The sequence below is a fragment of the Loxodonta africana genome, chromosome 1 (genome assembly GCF_030014295.1).
Source record: "Loxodonta africana isolate mLoxAfr1 chromosome 1, mLoxAfr1.hap2, whole genome shotgun sequence".
NCBI classification, from domain to species: Eukaryota; Metazoa; Chordata; class Mammalia; order Proboscidea; family Elephantidae; genus Loxodonta; species Loxodonta africana.
The window spans coordinates 75203097-75212538 of NC_087342.1; the positions used below are offsets into that span (position 1 = coordinate 75203097).

Genomic DNA, 9442 nt, shown 5'->3' on the forward strand with positions numbered 1-9442 from the left:
CTAACCTCCATACTGTACAGGACCTTCCCTGACCTCCCTGTTCCTGCACCTGTTATTCCACTTACCTTCTCTTCTCTGAGGGCTCTGATTCAAACCTACACCTGAAGCTCTCTGTACTCCGCTTACTCTCTATCCTGTTCACCCAAGATCAGAATCCCCCCTCCATTCAACTGCTCTTCAACCAACTCAATTGTTCTGTTTTGTTTTTTAATTAACTGAAGTGTTGTTTAGCCACCAATTTCGTGATCATTAGGACTGGGGGTGATGCCCCTTTTCTGTGCTCCTCTGAGAAAACCCTGTGATTTTTATCGGTTGTTCTACTCACCAATTGTACTGTAACTAAATTACTATGGGAGAATTTCTCATAATGATCACTTTAGGTGCCCCTTTCCTTTTTTTTTTTTTTCCTCCTTCAAGCATTTCATTTTCCTAAGGCCATCTGGTACTTCTATTCACCAGCATGAGATTGGGCTGCTCAATAATTTCTTCAAAATAAGTATTAAGGCAAATTTTTGAGAAAGGTTAACGAACAAACATAGGTGTTAAATGGAATCGCTGTCTAACCTGCCGATCGGATCTCAAAATGATGTCAAGCTTGAGATTCTGCTATTAAGAAACATGTCTTTTGCCTCCTTTACCCCCAGTATTTTCGTCAGGTTGTTTTTTAGCTGCCACAAAAGGAGACACAAAGTGATCTTTCTCAGAGACTGAGAAATCTCTCCAGTCAAAAATTTCTAATACTTGGGAACAAGCACATTTTCGCTGCTGAACACATTGACCTAGACTCGACCTTCGGAAAGTTTAATATTAGAGCCCTGGTGGTGTAGTGCTTAGGCCGGGGCTGCTAATCAAAAAGGTTAGCAGTTTAACTCCACCAGGCGCTTCTTGGAAACTCTATGGGGCAGTTCTACTCTGTCCTATAGGGTCTCCATGAGTCGGAATCTACTCGACAGCAAGGGGTTTGCCTTTTTGGTTTGGTGGTATAGTGGTTAAGAGCTCAGCTGTTGACCAAAAACTCAGCAGTTCAAATCCACCAGAGGCTCCTTGGAAACCCTATGGGACAGTTCTACTCTGTCCTATAGGGTCCATGTGAGTCAGAAAGGACAGGAACAATAGAAGGCAGATTGCTTCCAGTCTCCTAGGGAAGGACAGTGATTCAAGACAGCTCACATGAAATGAATAACAAATAAGAGTCAGGTACATCACAATGGTCATCTTCCTGCTATAAAACAGATTAAAGGGTTTCGAACACAGAGATTACATGTTCCAGAACAGAAAATATGAGTGATACAGAATAGAACTTCCTTTGATGCTCAGAATAGAGCTTCATTTGACGTCTAATAGACTCACTCGCCACAGATTGCACTTCCATAGATCCCCACCACCCTCACGACCCTCGGATAGCAGAAAACTGGGCACAGCCCGACACCCACACCCTCTGCTCCTCGGTCTCTCTGGCTAGTGCCGAGGCACAAATTGCCAAGGGCCTACTGAAACCAGCCCTTTCGGCCTGTTTCCTAAGGGTTCATGTTCAGGCATCGGGAGATGAAGATCTTTGCGTCTTGCACCAGCAGAGAAATGAGATCAGAATTTATCAAGAAATTTCTTGAAACTTGCCCGTGATTTTCCTGGTGCTTGTAAATTAATTGGGACCCTGGGAGTAGCATTTGCTTGACTATGATTTCTCGAGTTTTGATACTGCTGATTATAAGAATGGGAAAGTACAAATGTTTCTCAACCTGAAAATACCCTGAAGGAAAGCACATATTTCCAATTAATCAATTACAAACGGGAAAGCAATGTAGAGAAGTGAGTTTCCCTAGTGTAGCGGTTATCACGTTCGCCTAACACGAGAAAGGTCGCTGGTTCGAAACCAGGGGGAAACAAACTGGGCATTGTTTCTGTGAGTTCTGAATTTCACTGCACAAACTCTTAATCCGAACATGCTTCAACGAACCACTTAACCTTCGTTTTCCTTTTGTAGCACCTGACTTTAAATTAAAAGAATATTGTGCTTGACTTACCTCCTCGCCCGACCCCGGACGCTTGTCAGGTTTTCCATTTCCTTCTGGGTTACAATAGTTTCTGCACCCGGTAGAAAAGCGAGGTCTCCATCGTTCTCTGGCACAGGATTCAAAGTGAAGACTCCTGAGACAATAAAGTGGCTGCTGTGTACAAAAAAAAAAAAAAAAGTTGCCGTCAGGTAACTTAGGACTCACAGAGATGCTATGGGACTCAACATAACGGCCCCATTAACTTTGCTAAAGTAGCTCTTAGATTCGAACTACTGACGTGTCGGATAAAAATCAAGCTGTTAAGCAAGTCGCCACCAAGGCTCTGGACATGAAATAAACCAAAAATAAAACAAATTTTAAAATTAAAAAAAAAAAAAAAACTCGTTGCCATGGAATTAATTCTGTCTCATAGCAACCCCATACAACAGGGTAGAACTGCCCCACAAGGTTTCCAAGGAGCTCTTGGTGGATTCGAACTGTCAACCTTTTGCTTAGCAGTCGTAGCACCTTACTACACCACCAGGTTTTCCGGACATGAAATAGGGGATCTTAAAGGTATGTACGTGCTTGGCCAAAAGTAGTGAGGCTGAAGCAAGCCGCATAGACTAAAATCTATTTTTATTTATAAGTTTGGTAAGCGGTCATAGTTGATACTGGAAACCACTATGTGTGAGTGCTTGTTAAAATCAGTATGGAAAGTTCCAGAAAGGAATAACAGTACAAGCTGAAACTCATTATTTTCACTGTTTCCATACCTACGGGTGGACTGTTCCATGAAGAGTACTGTATCTTAACCAACAAAGAACTGTGCCACAGGGAAGTTATGCTCTCACAAAGGAGCTTATTGTAATTTCCTTTTGACTGCCCTGAGAACCTGTTGAAAGTCACCAAGCCAAGAACAGATGTTGCCAGGCTGTTCTCAAGGAAATGGAATCTAGCCAACAAAGATTCCTTAAATCATTCATGTATTCCCATAGGTGATGTTTCCCACCTTTGACAATCATGTAACTTTTCTTAATTTACTTCCTTCTGTAACAGTATATTGGAGACTCCCTGATTGTGATTCAGTGGCTTCTGCTAGTCTCTTGTTCCCAGCATACACTGGCAAAATCCTCATGGCAATGATCATCTTTGTCCTTGCTTAATAAAAATCTCTTTTGATTACATTTGACTGTGGGGTCATTTTCTCCTATGACAGACAAGATGGTGGCTGTCAAGGGAGCCAGAAATAGTCACAGTCTGGATACATTTTGAAGATAGAAGAAAAATTTCTGACATACTTGGGGTGAGGTATGAGAGAAAGAGTAAAATAAATGATGACTTCGAGGGTTTTTTTGCCTCAAACACTAGAAGAACTGAGCTGTCATTAACTGAAATGGTGAAGCTTGGAAGTAGTAAGATTGTTAGAGAAAAGTGGGAGTTCACTTTTAGGCTTGCTAACTTTTAGATGCCTACTACAAAACATCCAAGTGGCAATGCCAAGGAATCAGTTGTATATACAAGACACAAGGTTAATGGAGAGGTCTAGACTGCAGATACAAATTTGTGAGTTGCAGGCATATAAAGCAAAAAACCAAACCCATTTCATCAAGAAGTTAAGGGCTCAGCTGCTAGCCAAAAGGTCACCAGTTCAAACCCACCACCCACTCCATGAGTGAAAGATGTGGCAGTCTGCTTCTCTAAAGATCATAGCCTTGGAAACCCTATGGGCAGCTCTACTCTGTCCTATAAGGTTACTAGGAGATGATGTAGGCATAGAGATGATTTCAACTATGAGAATGGGTGAGATTCCCAGGGAGTGAGTGTATATAGATTACAGGTTCGAGGACCAATCTGTGGGACTTTCTAATATAGAATGGGTGAGGAGAGGCTAAAGAAACACAGGACATTGAGAAGGGTGAGCCAGAGAAGTAGAAAGATAGGACAGTAGTGTCTTGGAAGTCAAATTAAGAAAAAAAAGAAAAAAACTTTTAAGACAGTAAGTATGTTTATTGACACTGAGAAGTTGTCTTAATTTCTTAGAGCTGCTGTAACAGAAATACCACAAGTGGTTTTCTTTAAGGAATAGAAATTTATTTTCTCACAGTTTAAGAAGCTGAAAGTTGAAATTCAGGGCACTACTGTAGGGGAATGCTCTCTCCCTCTTGGCCCTGGGAAAAAATCTTTCTCTTGGTTTCTATAGCCCCAGAGTTCCTGGTTCCTTAGTAATCATCAGGTGTGTTTCTCTCTTCCTCAGTTTGTGCTCTCTTATCTCAGTGCCAGTCTCTTCTTTTTGTATCTCAAAAGTCATTAGATTTAAGACATACTCTACACTGATACAGCCTCATTAACATAAAAGAGAAAACTGATTCCAAAATGGGATTAAATCTCCAGGTATGGAGGTTTGGATTCTATCACATATTTCGGGGGGGCAAAACTGAACCCATAACGGAAGGCAAGGAAGATAAGGTCTTGAAAAAGTGAGAAGAATTCATTAGTAATCTTGACAAGGAGTTTCCATGAATTGATGGTGTGAAAAAAAAAAAAACAGAATGTAGTGGATTTAAAAACACAAGGAGACAGACTGGAGACAGTAAATCTGGATAACCCTTCAGAAGTGATTTTTATAAGGCCATCTGAGAAACAGGTAGTACCTAGAGGGGTATGTTGGGTCAAGAGAAACCCTTTTAAGACAGGGGACAAATGGCATGTTTCAATGTTCATGGGAATAATACAATAAGCACAAATTGAGAGGTTTCACACATTTAATCTCACTTTGGCACAATTCTAAGTAATGGTAATCCAGAAAAAAAAATAATAATCTGACTTTGTGGACAAAAATTATGGTGAAGGCCAACTGGTAGATATAATTAAAAAAAGGAAAATATGCATTATGTCTGACTGCAATTATTTTAACAGCTAAAAGTATCAAGTTCGACATTATGAAAGGGCAGCGCAAGGGATGAGTTGTGAGTCAGGTAGAGGACGTAATCAGATAGAGAAAGCGCTTGAGGGCCACATGGTAGACAGTGCGATGGACACTGAAAAAGGGACGAGGAGAATGGGATGCTCTTATGCACAGCGGCCATCAGGCACACACCCCATCCCCAAGATCACCCTCTCTCCTAGCCTAGTTTTCTTCACTAAGATTTCTATCTTAAGGCTTGAAGTCACTTGTTCCAAAAAACTTTTTTTTCTCCCCTTCCCCTCTTTAGAGGGGAGCAAAGAGGGTATAGTCGCTATTTCTGTGGATTGAGGAAATAAAGTCGACGTTTGATCCAGAATGGGTGTCACAGAGGTTATTCTCAAACTGCAGCTCGGTATACCTCAAGATTATTTTAAATCAAAAATGAACTTCTTTTCTTGGCCCGTACGGGGATCGAACCCGCGACCTTGGCGTTAAGTCACAGATCCTTTCATATTCATAAAGTTCGAAGATTGCACACTCTCTTGTCATTCATCCAAGGGATATTCTCTTTTACGCAGTGTTAACTATGACCAAATGACACTGTGTTCGAGCTTCTCTTTAGGTTTTCCGTTTTCCCTTTCTTCACTCCAGCAAAAAGAAAAAGGAACAAAAACTCTACCTCCAGCAGAAATGAATTCCTCCTCCTATGGAAAATAAGACGTTCTGGAGCTCGTCGATTTCGTCCCGACAGAAACATTCGCTGGAGAGGGCTCCCCATCCTACCCCAGGAAGCCTTTGAAAAGGATGCAGACACCTCCGGGAGGGATCTGGTGGATTTGGTCCCCGCTCAGGGCTTTTTTTTTTTTTTTTTTTTTTTCGGGGCGTGAGAATTTCTTTCCACACTGGAAGGAACATCCCCCGTTGGATGTGCCCAGCGTCTTCCTATACCCTGGGGTAACGCACCTTTGTGTTCTGTGAAAACGCCCTGCCACGTGGATCTCTGTTGGTCCATTTTGCGATTTTATTGTTATTAACTGCCTATGTTCCTCTTTCCTTTCCTTGAGGACCACGACTGTGTCGTCTCATTCTTTCGTCCTCTGGTAGCCCCTGTGCCCGCACAGCACACTGGTTGACTCAATAACTGAAGTTCACGAACGGGAAAAAGCGTACAAAAAATCATGTTTGCTGATGATCAAGTCCTACAAAAATAAAAAAGCTCTAGATTTTGCTAACCTGAAAATATATTCTTTCAATCATTACCTGCAATATTCAAACAGTGGAGCTCAAGACGCTCAGATTAGTTCGGAGAAGTCAAGCTGCTCTCTCTGTCCCAGGCACCCCCAGAATAAAAGAAACTCTGAGATGAAGAAGCACAGACATCATCACCATCTCCCACTGCTCTGGGGGCAGCTGCCATCTCTAAACTCAACACAAAGTGTGTGGGTCCGCCATGCCAAGTGATGCTTAAGGAAGAACCTGGAAAAAGGCAGCTAGCTTGTAGCTAAGCAAAAGAAAGAAAAGAAATGTTCGGGGAAGATAGTGAAAAGGAAGGGTAGAAGAAAGAAAACAAAAATATATCAGAGTTTTCATTGTCCCCAGTAAATCAAATAAGTGGTACAAGAAAACCGCAGACACAATTCAAAGAATTAGGTGTGAGTGAGGCAAAATCTAAGGATGTTTGTCATCCCAGAGATGGACAATATACACTCCAGTCTAGAAAACCACCCAACCACTTGTATCTGGCCCTGCAGCTTGACATTCCCAGGTCATATCCCTCCAGCTGTCCATCCCCAAGTGCAGACCCACAGGCCTCTAGAGTTCAGTCCTGAGAACCTTGAGCCCTGCTTCCTAAAGGGTCATTTTCTCTCACTAGAAAACATACACAAGAGAAACTGCCAAGGGACAATTTTGAGGAGTTTCTCTAAATCAAATCCTTCCGCTCTTACCAGCCTGCCTGTGTTTGTACAGGAATTGGGGACTTGACCAAAGACTTTGTTATGAATAATGGCATTTCGTTGTTAACTTTAATACACAAATAGTATGAGTGAAAGAAACATACCGTCACCACGACAATTTCCTTGAGGAAAAGACGGCTTCAAGATTATCCAGCCCAGGGTATCTAGAAAAACTCTATTTTATCCTGTGGAGGCAACTCGTTACTGAAGACAAGTTTCATTGTAGATGAGGTTATCGCCTTTGCCCAATGCAGGAAAGGCCTTGCTTTGAAAGCAGGTGGGAAAATGTCTGTGTTTTCAAAGTTAGAATTGAATTGATTTTGTATGGAGATTTTCCCTCCTACCCCAACATATAAGAGTGAATATATTTTGACCAACATTTAAAAAAGCTCATACCATCCCTGCACTCCTGGGCTTGAAAGCATGGCTTTGTTTCCCTAGAGGCCTTGACACCTGGGTGTTGGCCCCACCTCCAGTGTGGGCCAGCCCCTTCCCTCCCTCATTTCTCTCTGTTTCTGTGTATTCCAAGTGGGTGGAGGCAGGTGTCAATGGAATGAGGTGCCTGCCCCTTAAACCCCAGTCTGCAAGATAAGGTGGATCAGGCTCCCCTCAGAATACAGGGAATGGGATTTACTGCTTTCTAGCAAGTGAAGATTTCAAATTCTAGAAGGAAAGGGCTCCTCTTCCAAACCAAAGGCTACGACCTTCAGGATCAAGACAAATGTCATTGGGAGTCTCCATCAATTTTCCTTTTCTTCCCGAATGTCTTGTTCATTTGGTCTAATTAACATGATGTTATTAATATAGTGAGAAAGATGTCTGGTGCATTATATAATAGAATGAAGTCTACGTATTTAAAGTAGAGCAAGAAATTCAATAGTAACTGCAGCATAGTGCAATGGGGAGAGTCCTAGGAGAAAAGGTCAGACAGGAACATGAGTGGGGAGCAGGGAGATTGTGCAGAGATTTGCAGGTCATTATAAGAATTTTAAGTTTTTCTTTCTCTTTTATTTATTTATTTATTTATTTTTGAGTGCAGTAATGAGCAGTGAATACAATAAGGAGTCCTTTTGGGGTTTTAAAAAGGACCCCTTAAACGTTCTGTAGAAACCATCATGTTAAAGGAAATGGAGGAAACCTCAAAACATATTAAGAGACACCAGTAATACTCCACATCAGAGAGTATTATGGATTGGGGGATGTTAGTAAGAGTTAAAGTGTGGAAAAGTGGCCAAATTCCAGATATATTTTAAAGATAAAGCAATGAAAGTTTTCGGAGTGATTGGATGGGGGAATAGAGCAAAAATGGAGTCAGTGAAGATCCCAAATTCTTAGTCCTAAACAGCTGGAGGAAGAGAGTTGCAGCTAAGTGAGATAGGGATCAATACGGTTGGATCAGTTTCAGAGGATACATATGAATTCCAGTTTGGGATATGTTAACCATAAAATGTTTATTCTGAGACTTCAAAGAGGAGATATCCAGTAGGCTAGGGGCACACGATGCTACTAAGATGAAGACCATGTAAAATGTAAACCATTAGATGTTGCCTCGCCAGGTGATTAGAATCAATAGAGAAGAGAAGAGGCCTAAGAACTGAACTCTGAGAGATGTTCCAGTGTTCATCCAAAGACCAAAGCCGTCTTTGGATCAAAACGGGCAATGTCATGTTCCTCTTTAAAACAGTCACTTCTTTCCTACTCACCACATTCAGATCAAAATTTAACCTCCCTACTGATGAGAACCCTCCCTGACCTCCCTGATCCTGGGCATATTATCCCACTTACCTTCCCTCTCTGCACAGTCTGACTGAAACCTCCAAGTGCAGCTCCCCACACTCCACTTCCTCTCTACTCCATTTTCACCCAAGGCCAGAATCCCCCTCCATTCAACTGCTCTTCAAAAACTTTACTTATTTTCTTAGTCAAATATAGTATAGATTAGCCACCAATTTCCCCAGCAAGTCGGGATCCTTAGGACTGGTGTTGATGCCTCTTTTCTGTGCTTCTGTGAGGGAACCCTGAGATTTTTATGTGTCATTCTACTCAGCAATGTTATTACAACTAAACTACTGTGAGAACAGTTGTCATAATGATCAGTTGAGGGGCACTTCCCTCTTTCTAGTTTGCCATTTCCCTAAGGAGATCAGGTACTTCCAGTGACCACTATGAGATTGGGCTGCTCAATAGTTGCTTTAAAATAAATATTAAAGCAAATTTTTGTGAAAAGTTAACAAATTAACATATGTGTTAAATGGAATCTCCGTTTATCCTGCTGATCTTATCTCTAAACAAAATAGAGTCAGGCTTGAGATGGTACTACTAAGAAAGAAACATGCTTTTCCCCTCCTTTACCCACAATATTTTCATCAGTTTGTGCTTTAGCTGCCACAGAAGGAGACATTAAGTGACCTTTCTCAGAGGCTCAGAAATGTCTCTTGTCAAGAGTTTCTAATACTTCCCGGACAAGCATATGTTCACTGGCCAGCACTTTCACCAGGACTCTGCCTTGGGAAAGTTTAATTTAGAATCTAGTAGAAAGCCCATTGTTTCCAATACCGGGAGTTAGGACAGTGATTTAAGACAGT

The 9442-nt window shown here is 41.6% G+C and overlaps 1 non-coding gene across 1 annotated transcript; it reads left to right on the forward strand.

The window, feature by feature from the left end:
* The first annotated feature begins 1813 nt into the window (after positions 1 to 1813).
* TRNAV-AAC (transfer RNA valine (anticodon AAC)) lies at positions 1814 to 1886 on the forward strand. The gene has a single exon. It is a non-coding gene; the product is annotated as a tRNA-Val (tRNA).
* Positions 1887 to 9442: the final 7556 nt, after the last annotated feature.